The 27167-nt window shown below is 38.5% G+C and overlaps 1 protein-coding gene across 1 annotated transcript in view; it reads left to right on the top strand.

Moving 5' to 3' along the window:
- Positions 1-18254: 18254 nt before the first annotated feature.
- The window catches only part of SV2C (synaptic vesicle glycoprotein 2C), a 119928-nt gene continuing 111015 nt past the window's right edge, over positions 18255-27167 (top strand). Inside the window, exon 1 of the mRNA XM_077171924.1 lies at positions 18255-18637. The gene's annotated coding sequence lies outside the window, so the exon portion shown is untranslated. The remainder of the gene's footprint in view (positions 18638-27167) is intronic.

Consider the following 27167-nt stretch of genomic DNA (forward strand, 5'->3'; position numbering starts at 1 on the left):
TTGTTTCAGTCACAATGTTTTCCCTTTTGATGGAAGAAACTTAATTTTAACTCCCTGGTTTCTTGCTAACTAGTAGATATTCTTCTGGTGAAGAATGCATGCATCTTGTAGCATGACCTGTCGATGGTGAGCAGAATGCATCCTGTCTTGAAAAACATTGGCTGTTCTTCAATGGTACATTGAAGTTTGCCATTTCCCAGTTAAATTTTAGAAATACAGTGTGAAGCTATCAGAATACATCGCTCACAGAGCACTGTTTCATTTTGGCAACTACAGCACATCATGCACAACCTGTGTTCTCCATGCTGTTTCTCCTCAACCTAGTGAGAAATCACTTGAATGTTAAGTGAAACTTTATCCTTAAGACACTCTTTTATCAGTCCTTTTGTGATACCCAGACTACTGGGGATGCAAAGTGACAGAAATTGTTCTCCTTAGAAATAATGTAATGGGCATTAGCAGAGATAATGTCCCTGCATGCAGAATTTGGAATTTCCTCAGTGAGAGTGTAAGAATGCTCACAAAGTTTTGCTGGCTCTTCCTCAGAGTAAATGCTGTTATGAAACTGTGAGATAGCTGGGAGAAACTGTGAGTATTTAGCATCAGAAAATTTCCTATACCTCTGTTGCTTACCTGATCTTTGTGATACATCAGCACAACAACTGAAGAATTCTTGTCTATCCCATAAATTAGCAACTACTTTGAAGTATTCCAGCTGGTAGAAATTTAAAAATCTTCCAGATATCTGCTCCAAATGGATAATAGTGAAATGTTATATGAATAATATGTTGGTCTTTGCACCCTAAAGAAGTGTTAGAGAAATGTTATTTGTTTATTGGGACATACACAGGTGAAGTGCAGTAAGCACCACTTTAAAAGACCTAGACCCTTTAAAAAACAAGGCATTTTACTGAGATTGCTGATGTTCCTTTTCTTCTCAGGGGAAGGAATTCTGTGGGGCCTGATGTCTGTGGCACCCATAGATAGCTGAAATTGTCCTAGTGTCTGAACAATTTTAATGTGTATTATCTGAGACAGGTGTAGGATAATGACAGAATGTACTATAGGAAATTTGAAAGCAAGGTACTGATCTCAGATAAGCAATAGCTGTTCAGTGACAAACACAGCAATTTTAATCCCTGACGTCTATTTCTTTCATAGCATTTATGAAACTATGTCAATAATTTCTGCTTTCGTATTTTCAACCAAGGTCAGGCAATTATAAAGGTGGCTTTTCATAAACAAACATAAAAAGCACCAAACCAACATGACAGTGAAACAGAAGAAGGAAAAAGTCCTCACAAACTGCTTCTTCACTTGACTGTTGATTTTGTTAAGTGCATACATGCATTTAGATAGATATAAGCTCCATGAAATTTGAATCAGTCCACTGGGAGTAACACAGTAGTCCACAGCAAGTAACACAGGCACAGACCACCTCCTCATGTTTCGCTGGGCAAACTCATTGAATTTTCAGAGATTTACTAAACTTAATGTCAAACTTTTGTAATCACAATAGGGATAAAATTAAGTTTCTGAAGTGGTACACTTCAGATTTCACTTAAGATTTGCTGCAGTCACTTATTTCTCAACATGTTGCTGATTACAGTCCTCTAATTCTGAGAGGGTTTTTGGTCTTGCATGGCCTATGAACTCTGTTTCCACAGGGATTTGCTACAGTCAAAGACAAAAATACCCTTATCAAAATGGTAATATACAGGATGATTTTTGAAGTTTTCTGTTTTTTTCTAGTCTTCAATATATGGAGAGAATGAGGACTTTTTCTAGATTTGAATGTTTATTAAATGCATACATGACTAAGGTATATACATTAAACCAAATTCATGCACAAACTAAGCTTTCTTGCATGTGGTTAAGAGAGAGTTGTGAAAAGGTTAATGTTTATATAGAAGGTATTCCAATTGCAAAAGGTAAAGAGAATTAAAAATTCGATATTTAGTTACATCTATAAATTTATTCTCTTGCAAATGATAAAATTTTCATGAGTATTGTGATGGTAGAGGGGAAAAAAGCCATTTATTTCAAGGAATTATTGAACCATTCTCATTATTCATAGTTAGACACGGGGATTATGCAGCATATACCATAAATTGTTGGTAGGAAGAGAATTTGGAAGCAATACCTTTTAGATTTTTACAGCACTTGTTTGTGGAATAGCTTTGAGAAGATTCAATGTTTTTTACAAACTCTATCTATTTACCTATATAATAGCTTTTTTTTAATCCAAGCATCTGTAAAAAGGGCAACCCAGAAAGGACGTATTTTAGTTAATTTCAACTTTGCTTTTTCATGGCTTTTCAGAAAAACACACTGAAAAAAAAAACTAATTTAGGAATTTCATTACATTTTCCTCAAAATTCAGGACTATGAGAAGTCTTAAAGAAGATAAGAATATTATGTTGCACTGAAGACAGCATTTCAGTGTCTCCTAGCAGAAAGCTTTTGAGTTTGTCACAGAATGGAAACTCCACAAGCTCTCTGGGCAATCTGTGCCAATGCTCGGCTACTCTCACCATTTATGCTTTCATTTTTAAACTTCAAAAAGCCTTTTAAAATTCCTAAGCATCCACTTCTGAGCACTGTCCAAATTGGTGGGCTAGAAGCACCTTTGATCTAATAGTTATGTAATATGCTTTCTTATGGTTTACTGCAGAGGCTTTCTTTGCAGCATAAAGAGAAGGCAAGTTGTTCACCAAGACAAGAGATCTCCTCGACAGAGTCTTCGATTAAAACACTCCAGAACGGTGGAATTCATCCTCCACTTCTCATCCATCAAGCTGTCCTCTAACCTTGAACGTCTCTGTGATTTACAATCTTAAGTCTTGAGTCTTCCCTCTCTTACATCTGATTTGCAGACCAAATGCTTTGCTGTTTATCTTGAGCTTTTGTTCTTTTCAAGCTATAAGCTTATCAGGAATCATTTTTTGGAGCAGCTTTTTGGAACAATACCAAGCAGTGTTTGACACTGCAATACCCAGATACTGGGGAAAACAAACTTTCTAGATTAATAAACTGCAACTTCCATGCATAAATTGTACATACAGCTATAGATATATGGAGTATGGAGTTATACTATATGTGAAAATTTTGAAGTACAATTTCAGCAGTCAACATTAAAAAAAGAGACTAAAATTTTTAGCCTCCTAGAATATTTTTTTCATTGACTGTTGTGCTGCAACAAAACTCTCAGATGCAGGAATATAACTTTAGTATAATTCTTTAGGAAACTGGAGTCCTAATCACACAAATGATAGTTTTATTCTATGTACGATTGTATCATACATTCTATGTATGATAGTTTATTCTATGTAGCATGTTTGGCAGATCTCTAGAGTGACTTACACTTTAGTGTTCAGTAACCAACTTTTTCTCGTCAGATGTTCAGCACCAAGCCTCCCCCTCTTGACAGTAAAAGACTGTCAGAGATCAACAACATTTCAGTTTTTGTCTCTGTAAAAAACCCACCAAAATTCTGTTTACCATTACTCTAATCACTACTTGAGGTTTTATGGTAACCAGATGCAGCATTCTGTGGTGGATAGCAGCTACAGGTAAACAATGCTCTTGTAGCACATTGGGTTAATGTATTGTGATTTGATGGTGCCTAACACTTGGAAACATTTTTTGTTTTTGAAGAGCAACTAAACTGAGTTGGTAGCTTCTTAACTCATTTAATCTGCTTCTTCTGCATATTCCAGGTCACAATTTAGGGCTTTAAATGATAGGATGTGGTGATTTTTTATTTTTGGTCTTTTGGGTATTTTTAACTCATTGAAAATAATAGTGATTATGTATAGGCTTAGTTTTATCCAGACTGTGAATGAAGGGCAAAAGAAGAGAAGTTGTATGATATTGCTTTGAATACTTCTGCTGGTTATAGTGCAGGTTGGAAGACTACAGTATCTTTCAGACTTTCAGTTTATCTATGGCTGACTTTACTTATGTATTACCATAGGTCTTGTTTGAGTCAGACTCTTTCCTAAGAGTTACTAGAGAGGCACAAGAATGATCCATTTAATTCTTGAATTTTGCACTATTTTTGAAGGTCTGGCAAATTTTGAGTAGACGAGGATATTATTGCTGTTTAAACATAGGGGCCATCAACGTTGTTTGTATTCTAATTAGAAGTGCCACATAAGTAATTAACATCTTGTGACTTCTTTGAAGTGTTTCACAGTATGTCAGATTTCATTATGTGGAAGTTTAAAAAAGTCAGGCTGATGTTTCTAAATGCTATTTCATTGGCATAATAATCATGCAGGTGCTTATACATTGCAATAAATTATTTTTATTTTACTTTAGAATTAGTTGTTCTTTCAGTATTTGAAGTCTAATATGATGTTAGAGGTAAGTAAATGTTGAAAATTTAGTCAATTATTTTTAAAGTTGAATTAAGTGCTACTAAGTTTAAACTCTTTTTGTGTTTGCTTCTGCAAGTGTTAAAGCAAGTAAACTTGCTGACTGAAATGTTAATGAAGGCAGAAAATATTAAGTAAATATTAGAGACTACTGGCAAGAAGTAAATCCTGATTGTAAAACTCAAATAACCTTCACAGAAACATGACCCTCAGAGCCTCCTGTCAAAGGAAATGGAAAGTGTTTGTGATGGTTCCTCCATGCTCTTTGACTTGAGTTTTAAGTATCATCTATAGGAAAATATTTGTAAAAAATGTCAAACAATAGAAGGCACCTCAACATCAACAAATTGTAAATAAATAAGCCACCATTGTCATTGTTACTTAAAAGATGTAATTGTGTACCTCTTGCCTTGTTCAGTCTCAGTCTTCCTTTAAATTATATTTGCCTTATGTTCTTTTTATCCCCTTTGTGGCATAATTTGTGGTTTAATTGCATGATAATAAAGCCTCTCCAGGAGCTCATGTGGAGGACATGGAGTCTTGTTCATTGTTGGTGTTAGATTCATCTGCATATTTCTCTAATAAGATAGATCCCACTGATCATGCTTATGAGAATTGCATGAGGTTGAACAAGACCAAGTGCGAGGTGCTGCCCATGGGTCAGAGCAGCCCTGGTACCAGCCCAGGCTGGGGATGAACAGATCCCAGCAGCCCTGCCCAGAAGGAATTGGGGGTGCTGGTGGCTGAGGCTGGACATGACCCAGCCATGGGCACTCCCAGCCCAGAGAGCCACACGTGTCCTGGGCTGCATCCAGAGCAGGGTGGGCAGCAGGGCCAGGGAGGGGATTCTGCCCCTCTGCCCTGCCCTGCTGAGACCCCACCTGCAGGGCTGCATCAGCTCTGGGTGCCAGCACAGGAAGGACAGGGACCTGCTGGAGGGAGTCCAGAGGAGGCTACAAAGATGCTTAGAGGGATTAGACCCTTTCCTATAAGGAAAGACTGAGATAATTGTGTTTGTTCAGCCTGGAGAAGAGAAGGCTTTGGTGGGACCTAATTGCAGCCCTTCAGTACCTGAATTGAGCCTACAAGAAAGAGGGTGAGGAATGTTTTACAAGTGTATGTAGTGACTGCACAAGGGAGGATGCTTTCCAACTGAGAGAAGTTTTAGAATAGATATGGTTAAAAAATTCCTTGCTGTGAGAGTGGCAAGGCACTAGTTACATAGAGAAGCTGCCAATGCCCCATTCCTGCAGTGTATAAGGCCAGGCTGGATGAGGCTCTGAGCAGCCTGGTCTAGCAAGGAGTGTCCCTGCCCATGGCAGAGGGGATGGAATTGATGATCTTTAGTATGCCTCCAACCCAAGCCATTCTATGCTTCTGTGGTCCTGCACCATGGTGGGTAAGATCAGATACACTACTTTTGCATTACACAGCTCAGCAGTCTTATACTTGAGTAAGATCTTCATTTACATATAGTAATTTATTTATTCATTCAACAAAAAAATAACATTCATAAATTGCAAATACTAGAGCTTTTAGTTGCAGAAGGTCTGATTTATTGCAGAAAAGAGGTAAGTTTTTATTATGAGTTCATCAAGAATGGCTTTGACTTTTGTCTTCTGCAGAACAGTATCCAATTTGTAAAACTTTTATTGAGAAGAAAATTACATGTGATGAAAATTTATCCTTGTAGTGTTTTTTGGTGTACCATAACTGTATCAAAGAAAGTACCAGTGACTCTGGAATGGGAAAGAACATGATGTTTACTTCATTCTCAGCTTGCTCTAGCAGTTCTAGCTATTAACCAAATGAAAAAAATGGTAACCTTACTTGACTCTATATTTAAGCTCTCAAAGTACTTTCCATGATGCTTCCCATTGTGAAATTAAAAAAAGGTCATGTTTTATTTTTCTGTTCATATTAAGGAGTAATGTTCTTAGTAGGTTGGTGTCTTTCCACTGTCCAGCTCTTGAATTGAAATGACCATGCTTAACAAAATTAATATTAAAGCTATTTCTGTTTCTAAGCATGTAAGTCGAGGTCTTTGAAGTGTTTAATGGTTTGATGTTGTCAATATTTTAACATTCAGCACTTTCTTAATACTGGTCCTCTTTGTGATGTTTCAATATATGGTGGGGTTTTTTTGGAATATTGTTGTGATTGATAAAGATTTTACGACTGGACAAAAAACCTGTCATTATATATAGTCATATCAACAAAAGCAGGTTACATTTAGTGAGAACTGGAGAAACATACACATTATATTATGTCATGGCTTTCAAAGGCTGCTTGTCATAGCCTGAGGAGGAATAAATACATTGATGAACTGGGAAAGCTGAGACAGAAATATGCCAGTGTGCTGCTAAGCCAGTTTGCAAATATGGTCCATACTTCTAATTTTCATAATAGTATTATTAGCCAGTCTCCTGATTATCTACTGGCATTATTTTAAGGTGTATTGTGTTGTTTATAAATTCATGTTAATCAAAACCCTTTAGAAGAAGTTTGAATTGGGCAAGGGTAGTAAAGTAATTTCTGATTTTCAAGAGTATAAAATCTCTTGAAAATCAGAAATTTAAACATCACTGCTTAGTCTACAGACAATAAACATCACTGCTTAGTCTACAGACATTCTTTGGATGGCATCTGGCAGACTGCAGTGCTACACCTAGGTCTAGACTTTTTTTCCAAAAGGGTGAATGTTTCTTTTACTTTGGGACCCGAATTCTTCACGACAATACATTAGACTAGCAGAGTATAAAAGATATGAAGTGTAAAAGTGCCTTGATATGAAATATACTATGAAAAAGATAGGTATTGGTCATGAAAAGGTCATAATGTCAAAACTGAGTGTATTAATATGTATTAATTTTTTTCTCAGTGTCATCTCAGATATCTGTCAGTTGCTTTTACTGGCCTGTCTAATAAGTTGCTCATCTCTTCCATGAAAAAGTTCAAACCTTAAGCTCCCCACCCAACACCAGCTGCCCCTTCTCCTTGTGCAGAAATACTGCTCGAAGCAATATCACACCACTCTTGGTGTTTCAGATTCTCCTGGCTGGAGAGTACCCTACCCACCATCCTGCAATGGTCAATTTAAGGACTGCTAACATTACAATCTGAGTTAGTGGAGAGAAATGTTCCTTGGATACTATAAAAATGGCCATTTGGCAAGCAATGAGCAGCAGAGAACCAGCTGCCATTGAGGCTGGGGGAACACGGTATCAAAAGGCATCTAGAAACATCAGAGCTTAATACAGTTTGCACCCAGGAAACCTCTTTATGAAACAGGATGTGTTAGAAGCCCAGTTGTGGCTTTTTTCTAAATTTTTTCAAGATACGATTGTCAAAAATATTGTAGTCCAGAAAACATGTTTGAGGCTTTTTCTCATGAAAAAATATTTCATGTCTGTTTCCAAGTCTTACCCTTTGGCTCTTTTTCTTTGAATTCAACTTTATTCTGTAGACTGCAGAAAAGTTGGAACAAAAATTAGATTTTTAATAGGAGAAACTCTTTTAAATATGCTTATTAATTTTAATTACATGTGTTTCTGTCTGTTAAGCTTTTGAATTCTGTAGCACTTTGAAAGCCATTAGCGATCATTTTTTCTGGTTTTGTTTCTCCTCTCCAGTTTCTAAATAGGGTATGTTTAGGGGGAAAAAAGATCACTTTCACAAAACAAACAGTTGGGTTATTTTCATCATTATTGAGCTAACATTGTACTTGCAATTGTATCATTCCCACTACTTTACAATGCCCTACTAATTACTCTTAACATACAGCTTTTATCTTTTGTGTTGATAAATTGATTATCTGTAGTTTTCTGCCAGTATTGCCAGCTGCTCCTTTAAACTTTTACCATGCAAGAAGCTCATATTTTCTGTGAAATGTCAAGAAATGCAATTAACCTTGTTTTGACCTTTTCTCTGCTTTAAGTATACTGCTTTGGATTCTGTGTACAAAGAAAGGTTGTCTTCCACGTTGTACACACAAATTGAAATACTGAGAATAAACCTTAACACAAATTTGCTGTATGTCAGGTTAAGCAGTAATATACATGTGTATGTGTGCAATAAACAACATAGATAAATATGTGTATGTATGTATTTCTATGCATGTGTATTTAATATAATGAATGTAAGTGCGATGTATCTCAAATGCTTAAAACCTGCAAATATATTAATACTGCGTCTTGCTAGAGGTAAGCATGACACAGAAATGCTCTGTGTCAGTTACAGCGCAAACCCTTTTTTCCTCAAACACGTCCTAAACACAAAAAGAAGATCATGAGTAAGAGTTACAAAAGATAAGGGTATTCATAGAGTACAGTGGGCCAGCTGAAACTCACTTTCCTGGTAGGGGTGGAAATTTGGCGGCAGGGACCTGGACTTGTTCTCCCTTCTGTGTGACTCAGGGCCAGCCTTTGCAGTGCAGCTGCCCGGCCTTGCACGAGAGAAACTGCTGTGTGAGACAATGCTGAGAGAGGTGACAGCCTGTCCCCTTCGCTTGGGAACTCCTCTGAAGCTCTAGCCCTCGCCTTCCGTCTCCACTGTGTCTTCACTGCCTGTGTCTGGCCATATGCCCCTGTGACTCCAGCCCTCACCTGCCAATCTGCTTTCATCCCAGACTTGTCTAATCTCTGTGGACTTGTCTGTCACTGGGCTGTGTCTGATCTTGTTTACTGTCTTCAGATCTGATCCTGTCATTCACTTGCTGACTCAACTTCCTGTCTTGACCTTGGACCTCCCTTGTAGCTCTGAACTTGTCTGAGGATTGGGATTCTTAGCTGAACCTTGTTACTGACACTGGACCTGTCTTGCTCACCTTGTTGGGGTGCTGTGAGCCTTTGCTCCTTGTCTCTGCTCTTGCCTGCCTTACTGTCATGTTTAACTCCCTGTTCCCCTTGCTGAGCAGCCTGCTTCTGCTACTCCCTGACATTAGTCATAATAACCAGACCTAATCACAGACATAATTTACCTTAATTTGAATTTGTGGGTGCTCAACTTGATGATCAAATTCCTAGAGGCACTTCAGATTGAGCATCCAAACACAGATAATCATGTTTAGGCTAAGTTCTATCCCTTATTTTATCTGAAGGACTTGAAAGAATATTAAGTAAATTTTCAGGCAATATTAATTTGGGAGAAGCTGTTGACTCCCTTGAAGGCAGAGAGGGCCTGCAGAGAAATCAAAACAAATTAGAGAGATGGACAATCACCAACCGTGTAAAGTTTAACAAGGGCAAGTAACAGATTCTGCCCTGGGATGGGGCAACCCTGGATGTACAGACAGACTGGGGAATGAAAGGCTGGAGAGCAGCACTGTGGAAAGAGAGCTGGGGGTCCTTGCTGATGGCAAGTGGAACATGGTTAGCAGTGCCCTGGCAGCCAGGAGGGCCACCCATATCCTGGGGGCATCAGGGACAGCATGGCCAGCCAGGCAAGGGAGGGGATTGTCCTGCTGTGCTCTGCACTGGGGCAGCCTCACCTCCAGTGCTGGGGGCAGCTCTGGGTGCTACAGTGTAAGGGAGACATGAAGCTGTTGAAGAGTGTCCAAAGGAGGTCAACAAAGGTGGTGCAGAGTCTGGAGGGGAAGCCTTAGGAGGAGCAGCTGAGGTCACTTGTTCTGTTCAGCCTGGAAAAGAGGAGATTGATGGGAGACCTCATTGCAGTTACAACTTCCTTGTGAATGAAAGGGGAGGGGCAGGCAGTGATCTTTTTACTCTCAAGACCAGTGACAGGACTTGAGGTAACGCCACAAAGCTGAGTTAGTAGGTTTAGGCTGGATATCAGAAAACCATGTTTCACCCAGACAGTGGTTAGTCATTGGAACAGGTTCCCCAGGGAAGTTGCCACAGCACCATCCCTTTCTGAATTCAAGAAGCATTTGGACAATGCTCTTGAGTATCTTGTGTTATTTTTGGGGTCTCCTGTGCAGGGCCAGGAGCTGGACTCAATGATCCTGACACGTTCCTTCCAACACACAATGTTTTATGACTCTATGTACATGAACTTTTCTAGTCAATTCATGGCAGAGCATAAATCAGGTAATTAGAGGCAGAAAATATTGGATTTATACTGATATTTCAAGTACAAAAGATGGAGGTGAATATAATTTTACCTATCAGTGACTTCATCCCCAAAATTCTCCAGTTTCAGAGATCTGAATTTTCTTAGAGTGATTGACTCCGCTGATTCAGACGATGAGCTCTTGAATGTGTATTCATTCAGCATGTCTGCCAACATACTCAATTCCAGTCAGAAGCTCCTCCATCTTAGAGCCAGAAAATTTCAAATAGAAGCATAGAGGTGCTATTTTCAGTGTCCTGAGGAAAAAAAAAAAATATTAACTGTGTTATTTTCTGCTTGCTTCTCCTCTGACATCATCCTATTTCCGGATGTGTTACTGGAACAAAACAGCCATTTGGATGATTGTCTCTGTGGGCTTTCTGGAAGAAATGTTTGACTTGGAAGGCTATGAAAATGAAATTAGTAGTGAGTACATTACATGTAGAAATACATGTGATGATAAGTAGACAGAGCTGTAATAACTAAGGCAGCTGGGAAAATACTTTGTATGGTGTTGCTCCTAGCAACAAAATTCATAATTTGAATGTGTGTTTTCAGAAAAATATCATTAGATGAAGAAAGCTGAATTTTCTCTTCCTGTCATCTCCTTTATGTACTACTATATTTTATGTATGTCATCTCAGCCAAAAATGAAATTAGCTCAATAATTTGTAAGTTGATAAGTAGGAGATATGATCAACTGCAGCTGCACATCTCTGCAAAAACAGTGATTAATCTAAATAGAATCTTTGACTTGTTTATGAAACAACACCACAAGTCAGAAATCTTTCAGGAGAACATTTTCTATCTGGTGCTTTTGCTCCAAATATTTATTATTTTACATTACCATTTTGATGTTCTTTTTAAAACTAGGGATCTGTGCAAAAATTCAAATGCTCAAATACAAGTTCATCAGTTTTGTTTATAAAAGCTATGACACCCTAGATTTAAAACAAATTTGATTTCAGATGAGCTTTTTATACAAATTTTACTATCTTGGGAACTAGGCATTCTTTTTATCAAAAAATAATTTAGGAGAAAGAAAACTAATTGAAAACCTGCAAAACAGAGTTAGAAAAATTGTTCAAGGCAAATGTTGAATAAATTATATTGACCAGAAATAATTATAGTACATATACTGTGAACATTATGATAAAATTAATTATCTAACATTGGAAAAGACTTACTGAGCATTTTTAGATTTATTCTGCAAACTATTTCACCAGGCATGATTTTATAATATAGATATGACAAAACATCATTAAAGAGAGGAAGACTGAAAAATAAACTTCCTTCAGAAATCCAGTGTTAAGAACCTAGTCAAGTTGGTGAGTTGTTACTTGTGTGAATATTTACTTAGACATCCCCCACCCTCGCCTTATATGAAAAACTGATCACTGGAAGAAACATGATGCTTCAGATCTATCTTTCAAAGATGACATAACTGTAGGCTTGTAAATGTGGGAGTGGTGCCATGACCACTTCCCTGGGGAAAGGAATATATATATATATGTGTGTGTGTGTGTGTGTGTATGTGTGTGTGTGTGTACACATATATATATGCACACATATATGTTCATATAACTCTAGCATACAGGGGAAAATAGTCAGATTTCAGGCTTGCTTCTCCAGCTGTTGCAGCAACCAGAGGATTCAAAAATGTTTTGTATTTATGTTGGATATTCAGATAGGACTTTAGATAAAGATTTAGAAGTCTCCTTATTTTTTGAATTAGAAATAGCTTTATGGATGGACTCTACAGACATTCCTAACTTAATTCTATTTTTGAAATGTTTTATAGAATTATGTTTGAAATGAGACAGTCTCTTGGAACACATTATTTGCACACAACTACAAGTACTCCTAAGCAGATTTGCAGCTCAGCTCTACTCCTGCCAAAATGCAAAATCTCTGCTAGTTTAAAAGACATAAAAATTTGCCTCCTGATCCTAAAGCATAAAGTAGTCCAGGGGTTGATGTCTATTACACCACTCATAGTCTGCTCTTGAGACCCATCCCAGAAGGGCAAGAGTGACCCAGGTTCTTGTTAGTAGATCCCTTGGGATACAGTGGAGTCAAATGACACTGAATAATGAGGAGAGGAGAAGAGAGGAGAGGAGAGGAGAGGAGAGGAGAGGAGAGGAGAGGAGAGGAGAGGAGAGGAGAGGAGAGGAGAGGAGAGGAGAGGAGAGGAGAGGAGAGGAGAGGAGAGGAGAGGAGAGGAGAGGAGAGGAGAGGAGAGGAGAGGAGAGGAGAGGAGAGGAGAGGAGAGGAGAGGAGAGTCTATAAAGGACTAAATAATCATCAAATAATTAGCTTTCAGGTACAGATTATTCTTCCTAAATGAAAATACTTCCTATGATGTGGTCCACAAAAGCACCTATTATATATAGATATTTTAAATGTTCAAATTCTGTCAAGATAGCTCTAAAGATATAATGGAATAGAATCTGGTACAGATTTTGAAGTGCTTAATACTCAGAGTGCTAAACAATTAAGGAGACTCCTGGAGTTCCTGGGCTGATTAACAGTTCCAGGAATATCATATTCTTTCATTAACTTAATCCAGAATGAGCAATGCCTGTGCAAAGCACACTTGATGTGTTTAATTGTATTTATTTTCTTCCACTTCTTACAATAACCTCTGTTGAGGTCCACAGTGAATCATCTATTTGCACTGCTGTGCATTTTATATAGATCTATTTCATGACTCCTGTTATTGTTTTGTCTTTGGAACTGAAGTTTCTTATGGCTTCGTTCTATTCTCTAATTTGATTATACATACCTTCAAAGAATGGAGCAATATATGTAATGGAAAAAAACCCCAAGCCCCCAAATCTTCTGTGGAATTTTCTTTAATTACAGGATTTTTTTTTTGTCTTAGGAATTCATTAGGACAAATACACTTGTTGCACCTTCTTATTTGAAAAAAAGAAATCAGAAAGGAAATTATGAATACACAATGTTATCCAAATATAGACCATTAAACTTGTTACCTATCTACTTTCTATCTGAAACTAACATATTAACTAATGTTTCAGCTGTGTGATATGTTCCAGCTTCATACTACAAACAAGGATTCCAATCTCTTCAGATGCTTATGGATACCACAGGGAAGTTTAAGTCAAGTTGTGATTTACATAGCTTTTATTATACATATGCAAGAATCAACACTCTGAGGCACCATACACATCATTGAGATAACTGCAGGAAAAATGTGCATTCATGATTGAAACATCAGGTTATATACATGATTTGTTTACAGATTTTAAATTATAATATATGTTATTCAGTATATTTTTCATTAAAAAGGTAGTCCTGGCATAATTTCATTGTAACTTCATGCCATTTATCTAGTCTCAGAGAATATATCTCAGTGGATGCAGGTGCAAATACTTAGCTATGAAAATATGAGGTCATTACAGGGTCTCTGGTACTTCATCACTTCTGGTACTCAGCCACTCCTAAGTTCTGTCAGGAGTTTAGAAACCAAGGAGGTCCCCTTTGAACCCCATGACCCAACAGGAGGGTCTCCATTACCCTCTTGCATCCTTACCCTTTTCCATTTCTAGACTCTGTGTAAATTATTCTAAATTGATTCTCATCCATTTTTTCCTTTGCATGTTCCCTCCATGTAGTAAGAGCGAACCTTACCATCAACTTTTATTATGCTTTCTCAAATTTATATTAACTCTGCTTCTGTAATAGCTTTGATGGTGATCCTTCAAGTGACCTAAACTGCTCAGTCATGACAGCAGTGAGATAGTATTATTCCTTTTGTGTAAAGACAAAAAATCTTGAATAAAAAAGACACCAAAGAACAAGACAGGAAACGGAGGCTCAAGACAATTTTCTGTTCAAGGGCAGTGTAGCAGATCAGCAGAAGACCCTAAACTAGACCCTTGTCTAGAAAGTCACACATTCCTGCAAATCTGATTTTGAAATTTAGCAAACAGATTTAGACAAAACAGAACAAATGCTATGGGAATAAGGACCAAAAGGATTACGATATTAATAGTCCTCTTTTGGTAGAGTACTTAGCTGATCAGGTTGCTCCTGCCTCCATTATATGAGGATTTATTTAGTGATTCTAAACCTTTAATTTTAGAAGAGGTAGAGGATCTTTTGATCAGTGATAGGTAGGCTTAACCTGTTGTGGTTTTCTTTTGTTTTATGAGGACACAAGAAAATGCAGTCTGAGAGATGCTTATTACAGGTATGAATTGCTACCGTATGGACTATTTAAAAAGTGATTTTCATTTGACAAGTATCAGATTTTTCCCTTTCATTGCAGTCCTCTTTATATTTGTGTAATATTTTCAATTGACTATAGCTAAACATAATATCTTTATTCAATCTTTAGGTTCAAATTCAGACAACAGCTCATGCGTGACTAAAGAAAACAGAATTGTTTTTTCTTTTCTTTAGAGAGAAAATCTGTAGACAATTTTTTCCGTCTCTGTCACCTGAAGTCATAATGAATTTGTTCAGTATGTTTTGGTAGTTATTTGGCAGAATAACTAGTTATTTGGCAGAAAGGGGTGTCCAAATGTTTCTCTCAGGTCACTGTGCATGGATGTAGTCTGAAAGGCTTATCTGCTGCATACAATAGAATATTGAAGTGCTTTCGTGGCTGAGGTAAGCTGTTTACCATGGCAGCTCAGAGGATTCCTGTGGATCCCTGACCCCTTGCTGAAGATTAACCCCAAATGTTTCTATGTGCTTTACATCTATATTCTTTTCATTTCCCGTTACCCTGTTTTAAGTCAAGGAAATTACTTGTAGGATTGAAACAGTGATAAAGGTGGAACTTGTACAAAAGAAACATGCAGTTTGGTGTAAGATCCTGGTTCTGTGAAGAATTTAACTTCCGTTTCAAAGGAAATGCTATCAATCTTTTCTGGTTGCTATTTTAAGATGGTTCTGTATGGAAATATTACTGTATTTGTTTCCTTGAAATGAAATAAAGGAGAAACAAAGCTAATATGACACAGACAAACATTTAACAGTCAGGTTAAAATAAATTTAAAAAATAATGATGGCTAACTATCTACAGTATTTTAACACAGACATTTATTTGCCATATACTTTTAAAACCAGTATGGGATAAATAATATTTCAGAATCACAAGGTCTGAATTTTTCAATTGCTTTACAAAGTAATGCCAATTAGGTTTTGCTGTTCTTCAAACAGCTAGAAAGAACACCTTTGGTTTTGTCCTCTTGGAAAATGAATGCAATGTGTTTGTGGTCATATTCTAGGGTCATTCACTAGCAATAAGAAATGTATATTTTGACAAATGTATTGTGTAAATGTATCAGCTGTAAATGAAAAACTCTAGATGTGTCATAGTCTCTATAGAAAACTGATGGGGCAGCAGGTATCATAAGTTTAAATGAATGAATACAAGGATAAAATTTTACATTTGATATGAAAGAGTACTCTTGAGAGCCAATTTCAGAAAGGTGTAAACCATCAGATCTAGGAAGAGGAAAAAATGGAAGTAGTCTGTGTAGAAATCTCAAATTGAGAGGTATTTTATTAATCTAAATCGCCAGTATTCAAGCGATCAAGCTCAGGATCTCTTTCTTGGTGGCAGGAATAAGACTTCCTGCCAACCTGCAGAGGGGAGGTTTTAGGGGTAAAAATTTCTGCATTCCTACAGATACTCCTCATGTATAGAAAACAGATCAAGTAGACATTATGCAGTTTTATTTCAGTGATGCTTCATGGTCCCACAACAAGTTATCTGAGCTGGCACAATCAGTCCCACATTTGGGCAGAAGGTTCAGCATTGTCATAACTTAGCCTGAGACAAGAGAGCCAGTCACAGGTCTAGGTGAAAGCCTACCACTCTTTGACATACTTTCCTTTGGTTTCTAGAGTTACTCTGAAAGCAGATGCACTCACCAGACCATTTAATCCTAAAGCCACACAAGGGATAAAGCTGATGCTAAGAAAGTGGCAGGATGAAGAGCAAATGGAAGAACCAATGTGTCTAGCAGAAGCACAGTGTTACAGCAGTTTAACCTGACTATGGAAGTACACACATTTTACTTCTGTGGATCAAATGATTAAAACTTCTTGTTTTAATCTTTTAATCTATCCTCCTTATTGCTAGAAAATGCCTACAAACCTATCTCGTAAACGTCCCTCTCTCTAATGCAGTAGATGAGGAGGAACTGCTGTAGTGGTTGTTTCTGAGTGGAATCTGAAGGTAAGGTTAAGAAAAAACATTGCGTTTGTCCATTATGCTTTTATCACAGTGGGGTTTTTCCCTTAGCATTTTAGTCCTATATGTTCAAAACCTAAATGTGGTGGTGTTTCTTTCTTCCATAGTTGTTATATGCGCTCAAGAACTCACAGGGAGCAGGTCTTTATACTAATCAATTTATTTTAGTAAAATACAGTAGCATTGGCTTAAGATGCATTTTATATACAGAAGTCTTTCTATTAAATAGTCAACAGTAAATGGATGGAAATGTCATTTTGTCACCATTCTTATTTGTATAGCACAAATAGCCTTTTCTTTTGTTGCCATATGAAAATTTTGGAATTTGTTTTCTTTTTGTATGTTGTATGTGACAAGTTTAGTATATTTACTAAAGTGCTATTTTGTAACACCAGGTGCAATCTTCTAATGCTAGGATTATTGAAAGGGACAGAAAAGTAATAGGTGTTTCTTTTCTGTGTCTCTACTTGTGTTTCACACTTGACAGCACTCCATGCATAGTTCATTCAGATTTTCCCCTGGGTAGCAAATCAATAAGCCACTTTCTTTTGCTGTTTGAGTCTTTTGCTCAACAACAGAGGAAAAGAAAAATATTTCAAAGCATAGAAGCTCACAAATATTGACAGGAAGACTCAAAGGCAGATGGACTATCAAAAATTACAACACTGTAGTGGGCACACACTAGGCATGTCCAGAGTATGGGACGGGGCAATGATGGTACCTGCCCATTACCCTACCTTTCTCTTATAGGCATATTTTGTGGATTAATATATTTTGGAAAGATGAATTCAAAACCCATATTTGTTAATAAACCTGGCTGAATATTTGCTGGTTTTTAATATGGAGTCCTACCTGTTCAGTTTCTCTCACACCTTCATTTTGGCAATACCACTGTGTTTGTCACATTACAGACTTTGCCAATACAATTGCAAGTAAATGTATACAATCATAAAGGAGGAACTAACGCCATGTTCTTTGTTCTAGAGTGGCTATAACATCTAGTGTGATAAAGTTATTATGTAGTTTTCAGTCTTTGATGCCACTACTTTAAATGTAAGTTGATTAGAGTAATAAACATAATAACTTCCTACTGTTGAAAAGAAAGGTTTCACAACTAATCTATTTTACCTGTTCATCCTAAAACAACCAATAAACATGTTTTTCTGATGTCTTCCTGAAACATGTGGGATACGAGTCCACTATCACTTCAGGCAATCTGCTCTAGTCTGTTCACTCTTGCAGTCAGGAATTTTTCTACTCAGGAAAGTGAATATTGCTTGTGGCTCTTCATGCACCAGCACTGATCTTTACTCTCAGTCTTTGCGTGTGGAGCACAGGCGGTTTCGCACTGTTGCTGCAAAGTGTTCACTGCTCGCACTCTGGGAAGAGAGTAAAGAGGAGGGATGCAGTGATCTCTGGATGATCATCGGGCCTGTTGCAACCTGTATTGAAACAAGCAATTTCATATGCTCTCTCCTGTCCTCACCTCTCATAGAACACTGTCTTCTGCAATAAAGTGAACGCGTGAGCGTCACTGATTTAATTTTTCTCATCTAGCAGGAAAAGGGCCCTATTTCTACGGAGGCTTCCAGCCGTGCCGGTGCCGGGGGCGGGGGCGTTTCTGTGCCTCGCCTGGGCCGGCTCGGACCGCTGCCTGCGGCGGGGATCGCCCTCTCCGCGCCCCACGCCCCCGGTTATTGATGGTGGCGGCCGCCGCCCGCCCCGCGCCTCCCGCCGCTCCCGCCCGCTCCCCCTCTCTCCCCGGCACTGCCGCAGAGGCTCCACCGCAACGCGAAGCCCACACAGCCGCTCCGGTCCGCCCCTCCTCTGGTCTGTCACGCTCGGCGGCTCCTCCGAGAGGCTCCTCTCGCTCCCTCCCGCAGCTTCACGCCGCGAGCAGGAGCAGCGGCAGCGGGAGCGGAGGGAGCTGCCGCGGCTCTCCGCCGCCTGCCCCCGGGTAAGTGATGCTCCGGGCACTCGGGCTGCCGCGACTGCTCGAGAGCAACTTTTCCTTTTTGTTTTTTTTTTTTTTTTTTTTTTTGCATGCTTGACTTCAACTTTTTCACGGGACTTAAAGGGGTCTTGCTTGCCGGGGACGGGGTAGAGCTCTCTTCGGGGCAGGTCGGGCGCTAGACGGCAGCGCGGGGTTCCCTCTCATCTCCGCGGTGAGCGTGGAGAGCGGTCTGTGCTCGGCTGCTGCTACAGCTCTACCCAGATCTCGGTCTTTGCACAGAGAGAGCAGGTTACACAGATCTGAGGAGCTATGAGCGCCTAATCTTCGCTTTAGAATCTAGCTTCTTAAAGCTGAAACTTTTGCACGCTAGGGGAGCAAAAACCAGGGGTATCGAGGTTCACAGACTCCAGATGTTTGAGGAACACAAGTTTGCAGATGTCGTTAAGGATGGGGAGGAAAACCGAAGGTGCAGAAAGGTTGTCAATTCCAGTTCCTCAGGGGACCGACACTTTCCAAGATATATTAAGGAGGGAACAATCGGCATTTCAGACCTTGCAACAGAAAAGGAAGGGGGGAGGGGAGACAGGATAAAACAAAGAGAATAATCAATTTAAGTGGTTTTGAGAACACTGTTGCTTTTGTCACTATAGATTTCCTTCAAGAACTGACACTCACATTGACTGCGTTGAGAAAACAGTTTGGCATTTGTGACCCGTAAGGTGCAGGGAGGGATTTCCTTCTCTGCAGCTTCAGGAAAGGAGTTCTCCAAAACATACTAAGTCCTGTTTTGCAAGGGGCTTTGGGAATTTAGGTCCCGAGACGATTCTGACATACGTGGGGAGGAGAGAACAGAGAAGTCACAATGATGAAAAGTATAGCCCAAGTCCTAGGGTTAGGAAGAGCCATAGGGATGGTGAGCCTTTTCGAGGCAACACCAAAGAGTATTGCAGGGTAGAAGAGCCCGAGGAATTAAAAGAGGCATAGGAGCAGGTCTGGCAGTCCTGAGTGGAGGCAGGACACCCCAGGGGCTGGAGGGCTGGGTGATGTGGGTAATTGAATGTGTAGGATCTCTCATTAGGCTTAGGGGCCTAATCCTGCAAAACACTGTGGGTGCAGTGAGAGTAGGGGACGAGGGTGGGAGCTGAGTCATCCTGGCTGGGGTGGGGATGGCACATCTGTACAGAAGGGAGGGGGCTGAGGAGAGAAGAGAAAGATGAGGAAGAAGCATATAAAGATAGGTGGGGAGGAGGGAGGCTGTCTCATCGAAAGATGCTGAGATCACCCAGGCTCCTCTGTGATTGATAGTATCCTGCTCTCCTTTCCGTAAAGGGTTAGGACGCTGCTGAGTGTATCTCTGATGGAGAGGGGGATGGATTGCAGAGGTTAGTACAACACAAGGGAAACCTACTCAGACAAACACACTTGGTACTGCTGGTACTTGGGCTGCATTGCACTGCAGTGCAGGGAGCTAACAGGAACTTCTGCCTTAGGAGAGAGAGGGAGCAGCTGAATTCATCTGTAAAGGTGGCACAAACTATGCCAAAAATTACTGCTCCTCAAGGGAATTGCAGATAGAACTGGAAGTGGAGCTGTAAGGAGATACTGGAAGGATTTTCCTGATGAATTCACAATAAGCCACAAAGGGTTTCAGGAAAAAAACCTCCCAACATACAAGCCAAATGAAGGTCTCTGATTGGATTAATTGTAAATAGTATATTTCTATTGGAAGTTTTCCTCCAAGTTCTCTAAGTGAAAGGGTCCTGTTCTGACTGTGTCGCATATCCTCCCAAATAGAAGTTTTACTGTTTTTTTCCCTGGGTTGAGTTCCCTGTGGGAATGAGAACAACAATTTCACCATCTTGTAAAATGTTTGGTTTTCCCAGTAACTGTTCATTTATTCAGTATTGTCCTGATTACTGAAAGCAGCATGGTAAACAAAACCCCATTCCTTCCCTCTCACTTAGGCATTTTCTACAATTTCCCTGAATGATAGCTTACTATTTTAGTGTTTTGTTGGGGTTTTTGTTTGTTTGTTTGGGATTTTTGTTTGGTTTTTTTTTTTGTTTTGTTTTGTTTTGTTTTAATCTGTTTCCTTAATGTGGGAGCAAGAAGTATCACTTTTCTATATTCCAAAGAAATGAAGAATTTGACGAAATAGTCACAGTCAGTTCCAAGTGGACTTCTACTTTTATTTGGAGGAAAGCTTTGCGTAGGCCAAATACAGAGAAAAAGACAGTCAGTCAATTAAAATTATTGATTCATGTCGAGCCTCCAAACATCTTGAATTGATACTTGAGGAAAAAGAAAAAACAATCATTTGTTTAATGTCTGTGTTTCTAAAGCTGTATTCCTATGGTGTTTCAACAAAAATGACCCTGGATATCAGTAGCACTGACTAAATACTGAGTTTCTCTGTTGGCAATTTGATGTTAAATTATGTGTCATTGCTTTTGGGAAAAATGGATTTAAATTTGACCAAATGAACTCAAACCAAATGTTTTCTCATTATATATTTGAGAAATCTAATATCTTTTCAAAAATAATAAAGCAAAGGTGTTAGGTTTTTTCCTAAGTTCCGAGGAACATGTGAGAAAGATACTTGCAAAAAACAAAAAATAAATACTAAAAAATGCTATGTTTACAAAACATGGTGTTACCTCAGGTGAAAATGTGAAATCTGTAACTGAATCTATATATACCTGGGAATGTAAACTTGTGTAAATTACTTGAACAAGTGGTAGATCTCAAATTGGCTTTTTGAAATGTGTGTTTCAAAGCACAACTGACAAAAGTTTATCCACATTGGTCCTGATTATTCTGTTAAATCAGTGTGATTTGAATTTAGGTTTCAGTGTGAAATAGAATGCATCCACCTATATAATTATCTAGGGTTTTAGTTAGTTGTGTCTTCTCTTTTTCTTTTCTTTGTTGTTGCTTTGTTTGTTTGTGGTTCTTTCTCTTGCATGAAAGTAGTATTAACAAAAATATTTCACATTCTCAATATTATAAAAGTTGTTTCAGCATCACAGGCAGATTACTTGGGCTGTATATTGTTATGAATCTTTGCAACCCATATGCATCACAGAATGCATATCAATGCATGTTTAAACAAAAGCTCATCAATTAGATTAAATGTGTTTGCAAACCTGTGATAGGAAACTCACAGCTGCTGCCACTGCTTTCATATGATGTAGTGCATAACATTTTCCTATTAAAACAGAATGGAGTCCTTTGTAAAATGACTCGGAGGACTAGATTTACAGCTTTTCTTCTTTTAAGTGTTTGCAAGCAATATAAAGGGAAAAAAATTGAAATTGTGCTCAAAGTATTGACATTGCAAAGAAAAAGGTAGTTAAATTTTCCTTTTAACTTATCAAAATTCCTCCATTTTAAATTAAATGTTATGTATTCTCTAGTATCTTTGTTGCAAAACATGGTGGACCTCTTTTTCCATAAAGCAGTGGTTGATAATTTTAATTATCAACCTTTAATTCTTCTTTGGTTTTTTATATTGCTACACAGTTGATCTAGAGACATTCTAAACATACAGAGTACATATTCTCATGTAAATATATATGTTACAGGACAGTGATCTATTAGTCAGATTTGTTTTCAAATTACCATTTTTATGTCAGCAAGAGATAAATAAATGTGCATGAAATATAATCAAATTTAAGTTTCTTTAGTGTGATTATTATTGAGACATTTGTCCTCTTGTAAAAAAACAAACAAAAACAAATGGAGGAAAGCAACATCAAGCTCAATCCTTCCTTCTCTGTGGTTCCAACTCAGTCATTTTCTCATCCAGAGAGGCTAATAAAAGTTTAAATGTTGCATAAACAATAAACAAAATCGCTTAAAGATGTAATGCAGTGTAATCACTGTAATAATACTAAGATACCGTTAGCATCCTTTCATTTTTGAGACTGAATTCTTACCTCTGTTTGTCTGTATTTCTGCTGACTGACTGCTGACAGTAAAGACTTGCTATGCATTAGCAAAACATCAGAGACTTTCACTATTAGGTGGAGATTCCATCCAAATATTTCTAATTGGACTGAAGATGCACCATATTAAAAATACAAATGACACCTATCACATAATTTATCTGCTTCAGCACACAAGGCATATAGCTTTATATTGATCTGGGACTCATAAAAACATGGTGCTGCTGCAGCTTCATGTTTCCTTGCCAGCCGCAAGATTTTTTTTTTTTTTTTTAAGATAAAGCAGCATCCCTGTAGCTGGCTCTCTCTTTTGCTGCAGGTTATTTCTGTGGTCATGACTGCATAGGCCTAGTTATGTGCTTTGTTCTAGAGTGGAAGTCTGAGTCTCACAAGCACGTCTTGATTTTTGACGGAAAATCCATGTTACAATGCATACCGTTCATAGCGGCATTAAAGCATCTTGCAGGATTTTTCCCCTTTAATGATCACATGAAGGTTTGTGTAGGAAAAAGCTTCATGAGATGCATTATGAAAAATAATTATTTAATCACTATTTTACCATTTAACCATGGTAACTCTGGAATGGAGAGATGACTTTATTCACAGCACCTCACAGGGCCTCTGTATCTTTAGCTGACACCATTTTCATTCTGTACGGAGCTGGAGGATAAAATTTGCTGTCTGTAAGCATAGCAGTGCTTATTCCAAGATGTCTTTGAAAAATGTATTCTACCATCCCCACCTCCCTTAACCACAGAGGGTTTTGCATTTATCTGGCAATCACAGCTGTTGCTGCAGCCTTACAAACAGTGGTTCCCTGTACTGTTCCTAAGGCTGAGAAATTAATGACTTCTTAGACCAGAACTGTCCATGGGCCAGCAGTGTGTTCTGGGGGCCAAGAAGGCCAGTGGTATCCTGGGGGGCATTAGGAAGAGCATTGCCAGCAGGTCATGGAAGGTGATCCTGCCCCTGTACTCAGCCCTAGCAAGGTCTCCCCAGGAGTGCTGTGTCCACTTCTGGACTCAGGACCAAAGAGACATGGAGCTCCTAGGGTGAGTTCGGTGGAGGGTGACAAAGTTCATGAGAGGACATCAGCATCTCTTTTATAGAAGAAAGGCTGAGTGAGTTAGGCCTGTCCAGTCTTGAGAAGAGACAAGTGAGAGGGAACTCATTGATGTATGCAAGTATTTGAAGGGAGGGTACCAATAGAATGGACCAGGCTCTTCCTAGTGGTGCCAGGCAGTAGAACAAGGGGCAATGGGCAGACACTGATACCCAGGAAGTTCCACCTGAACATGAAGAACTTTATTGTGCAGGTGACCTTGCACTGGAACAGATTGCCCAGAGAGGTTGTGGAGCCTCCCTCACTGGAGATAATTCAGAACCATCTGGATGCAATCCTCTGCCATGAGTTCTGGGATGGCCTAGCTTATGCAGGGAGGTTAGACAAGGTGACCCACTGTGGTCCCTCCCAATCTGACCCATTCCTATGTTTTGTGATTTCATTTTGTGAAGCATATGTATGCCTTATATACTAGGCATACATTTTAAAGGCTTTACCTGTATAATTTATTTTTTTAAGCTAGACTGATTGGTGTGTTTCATGTTTTCTGCTCAGGCTCGTTTGATTTTAATATTCACCTGAAATACAGTAGGTGAAAGTACCAAAGGTTACTATTTGATGTCTTGTTCTCCTATTTTTCATATCAGCTAATAGTTGTGCAGTTGCTGTTGGCTTTTTCTTTTGGGCAAAGTTCTTGGTTCTTGTGAGCAGAACTCACAGACTCTCTTCGTGACTAGCTGGTGGACAGTCTGCCACTGACACTGCATTCACTTATCCTTTTAACTCTTTCTCAGCCTATGAGCAGTGCCCTACTTTCAAACAACTCAACCGTTACTTCTTTCATTAAATAAATCAAATTCTGGAAACAGAATTTGATTTATTTAATGAAAGAATTTATCAGACAAAAACACCCTTAATGATGTAAGACATATAACTAACAAATTTCTTACTGTTCCTGGAAATTTTTTAGGGATGATCTGTTAAGTGGAGGAAAAAAAGGAGTACTAAGGCTCGTAGGAGTCTCTGTTTTGCAGATGTAATCTGCTCTTTCCCTTGGTGTGCCATCTCATCACGGGCTGCAGTATACTGCAGACATAATGAAGATGTTTAAAATAGCTAGTTTCTGTGGCAGTTTGGTACACCAATACAACGCTCTGAATGAACTACAAATGTTGTTCTTGAGATTATCCTACAGTGCGTTCTTGAGATTATCCTCGTGATGCGGATAGATTGTCCTCGTTCAAAGGTAATTAATTTAAAACTTACAGGAAGGTTTCTGCACAACACTACTGCAGTTCAAAAGCATCATTGAATAATGTACATTTGAAGGTACTTCTTGAAATTACTTAATCCAGTCTGCTTCTAAAGGCAGGGACGATTTTATAGTTAGATTGGGTTGCTCAGGACCTTTCACAACCAAAGTTTAAATATCTCCAGGGATGGGGACCTCCAAGCTTCTCTGTGTAACCATTCCAATGCTTCACTGGCTCAGTGTGAGGACTTTCTTCCCTATAACAATGTATTGTTAAGAGGGGCAAAATTGGAAATACTAATCTAACCACATCTTGACAAACAGAGGGGAATGCTGCCTCAGGTGAAACTCTTGTTAATGCATTCCAGAATGTGGTTATCCTGCATTTGCAGAGGGTACATGGTGCTGTACAGCAATGTAAATCAAAATGGGGTCTCTTTGCCCAAAGACTGATGTTAGTACAGATGTTAGTACTGATTTTTCTTGGAGAAAACATCTCTCATTCTCTCTTAGAAAGATGTTACTGTGTGTGATTTTTCTAGGGTGGAATTCCACAAAAAATATTTTGTGACATGGCTACCTACAAACAGCATGGAGATAAATGTCCCATTGAGCTATCAAGTATTATGTAATGGCTCAAGTATCAGTTGACAAAGATATTTTACACAGGCTTCTCCTCAGCTGTGAGAGCAGGGACACCTATTGCATACTCACATATAAGGACTAGTTTACATGACAGTAAATCTCACTGTAATTCAAATGTGGTTAATGCAATTGCATTCAATGGGAATTTGGCTTAGAATCTGTCAATATAGAGGCCTGTTGGAGAGAAAGGGCTAAAAAGTAATTGATTTTTTTTCTCTCTCTTTTTTTCCATCTGATTTTAAATAGTCCTACCTATATTGATCAATAAAATAAGCACTTAGCTAGAAAATTTGTAACCTTCTAAGATTCCAAGTATTCAGTGGTATCTAAAACTTGTATTTAGATAGAACCTATATGGTCAGCCTTGGCAGATATTGTCATATTTACTAGCATAGAATATTTTGTGTGCATGTGTTTGTCAGTACCATCAACAAAAGAAATCACATCCATTTTGTGGGTGTATAACTACCTTATAAAACCTTATAAAGGTTATAAGGGCATAACTTCACCTTTAAAGAGAAAAAAATGTATTTTCTCTATGTATGTTTCGATCCTTTTGTGGACACTACATTTACCTGCTGAGGACATGATCCCTATGAGCAACGGCAAGTATTCACTTAAAACTTCATTCTTTGATGCTCTAAATTAACAAGTGGATTCTTAAATTGAACATATTTCATAGGTTTTCCCAAGTTGGGTAGGCCAAGGCTGTTGCAGCAAAAATTCAGCCCACTTGTTGAGAAAACTGAAAAGCCTTTTATGTTAGTCTTTGATAATTTCTTTGGTCCATTCAGGTGGAATACTAACTCCTTTCCAGTGCTCTCCGTACCTTCAAATGAACTGGAAAGGAAAACAAACAAACAACAATGTGGACATGGAGAAGTGAGTCTGTTTTTCCTAAAAAACATATAAAGGTGTTATAAGTGTTAGACCCTAATGGAAACAGCTAACATTGGTCTGCTTAAATGCGCTAAAATTTATTCAACTTCTCTTTCTTCAAATTTAATTTCTGAACTTGGGAGAATCTGTCTTCATTAATTGTAAAGGTCTTAAAAATTTTACTTACTACATGATCTTGAGGATATGACCTATCTTCTGTTCTATAAATGCACTCCTTAAACTCTGAATATCTCAACAAATATATTTAGGCCCATATTTACAAAAATTCTTACTAAAGACATGTTCCAGTTGAATTCAGGAGATACCCGTATTAAAAATAATTAAGGGATCAGTCCTTCGACACGTGAACAACGAATCACAAACTCACAAAGGTTAAAAGATAATACAATCAGTGGGGTTCTGTGTCTTTGCTCAGAAAAACTAGAAGGCCGGGAAGATAAAAAGGCCTCTAGCCAATTGGTCAAACACATTTTAAGAACCGGATGTTTAGAAAATAGGTGTTAATTAGATAAAAGTAGCTGTTATCAAATACCATCATTTATTAGGTCCTATATTGAACAGAGCAAAGCTTGCTCCTTAAAGACTTTTGCAGCTAAAATCCAAATTAATAAAATACAAATATCCCTGAAGGTATTTGCTGGAGCTGTGGCTTGGCTATCTGCTGTCTGTCCATGACCATGTCTCTTCATGAAGATGGTAGCTGTTCAAGATGTGGCACTACTCATT

This window comes from Agelaius phoeniceus, chromosome Z, assembly GCF_051311805.1.
Source record: "Agelaius phoeniceus isolate bAgePho1 chromosome Z, bAgePho1.hap1, whole genome shotgun sequence".
NCBI classification, from domain to species: domain Eukaryota; kingdom Metazoa; phylum Chordata; class Aves; order Passeriformes; family Icteridae; genus Agelaius; species Agelaius phoeniceus.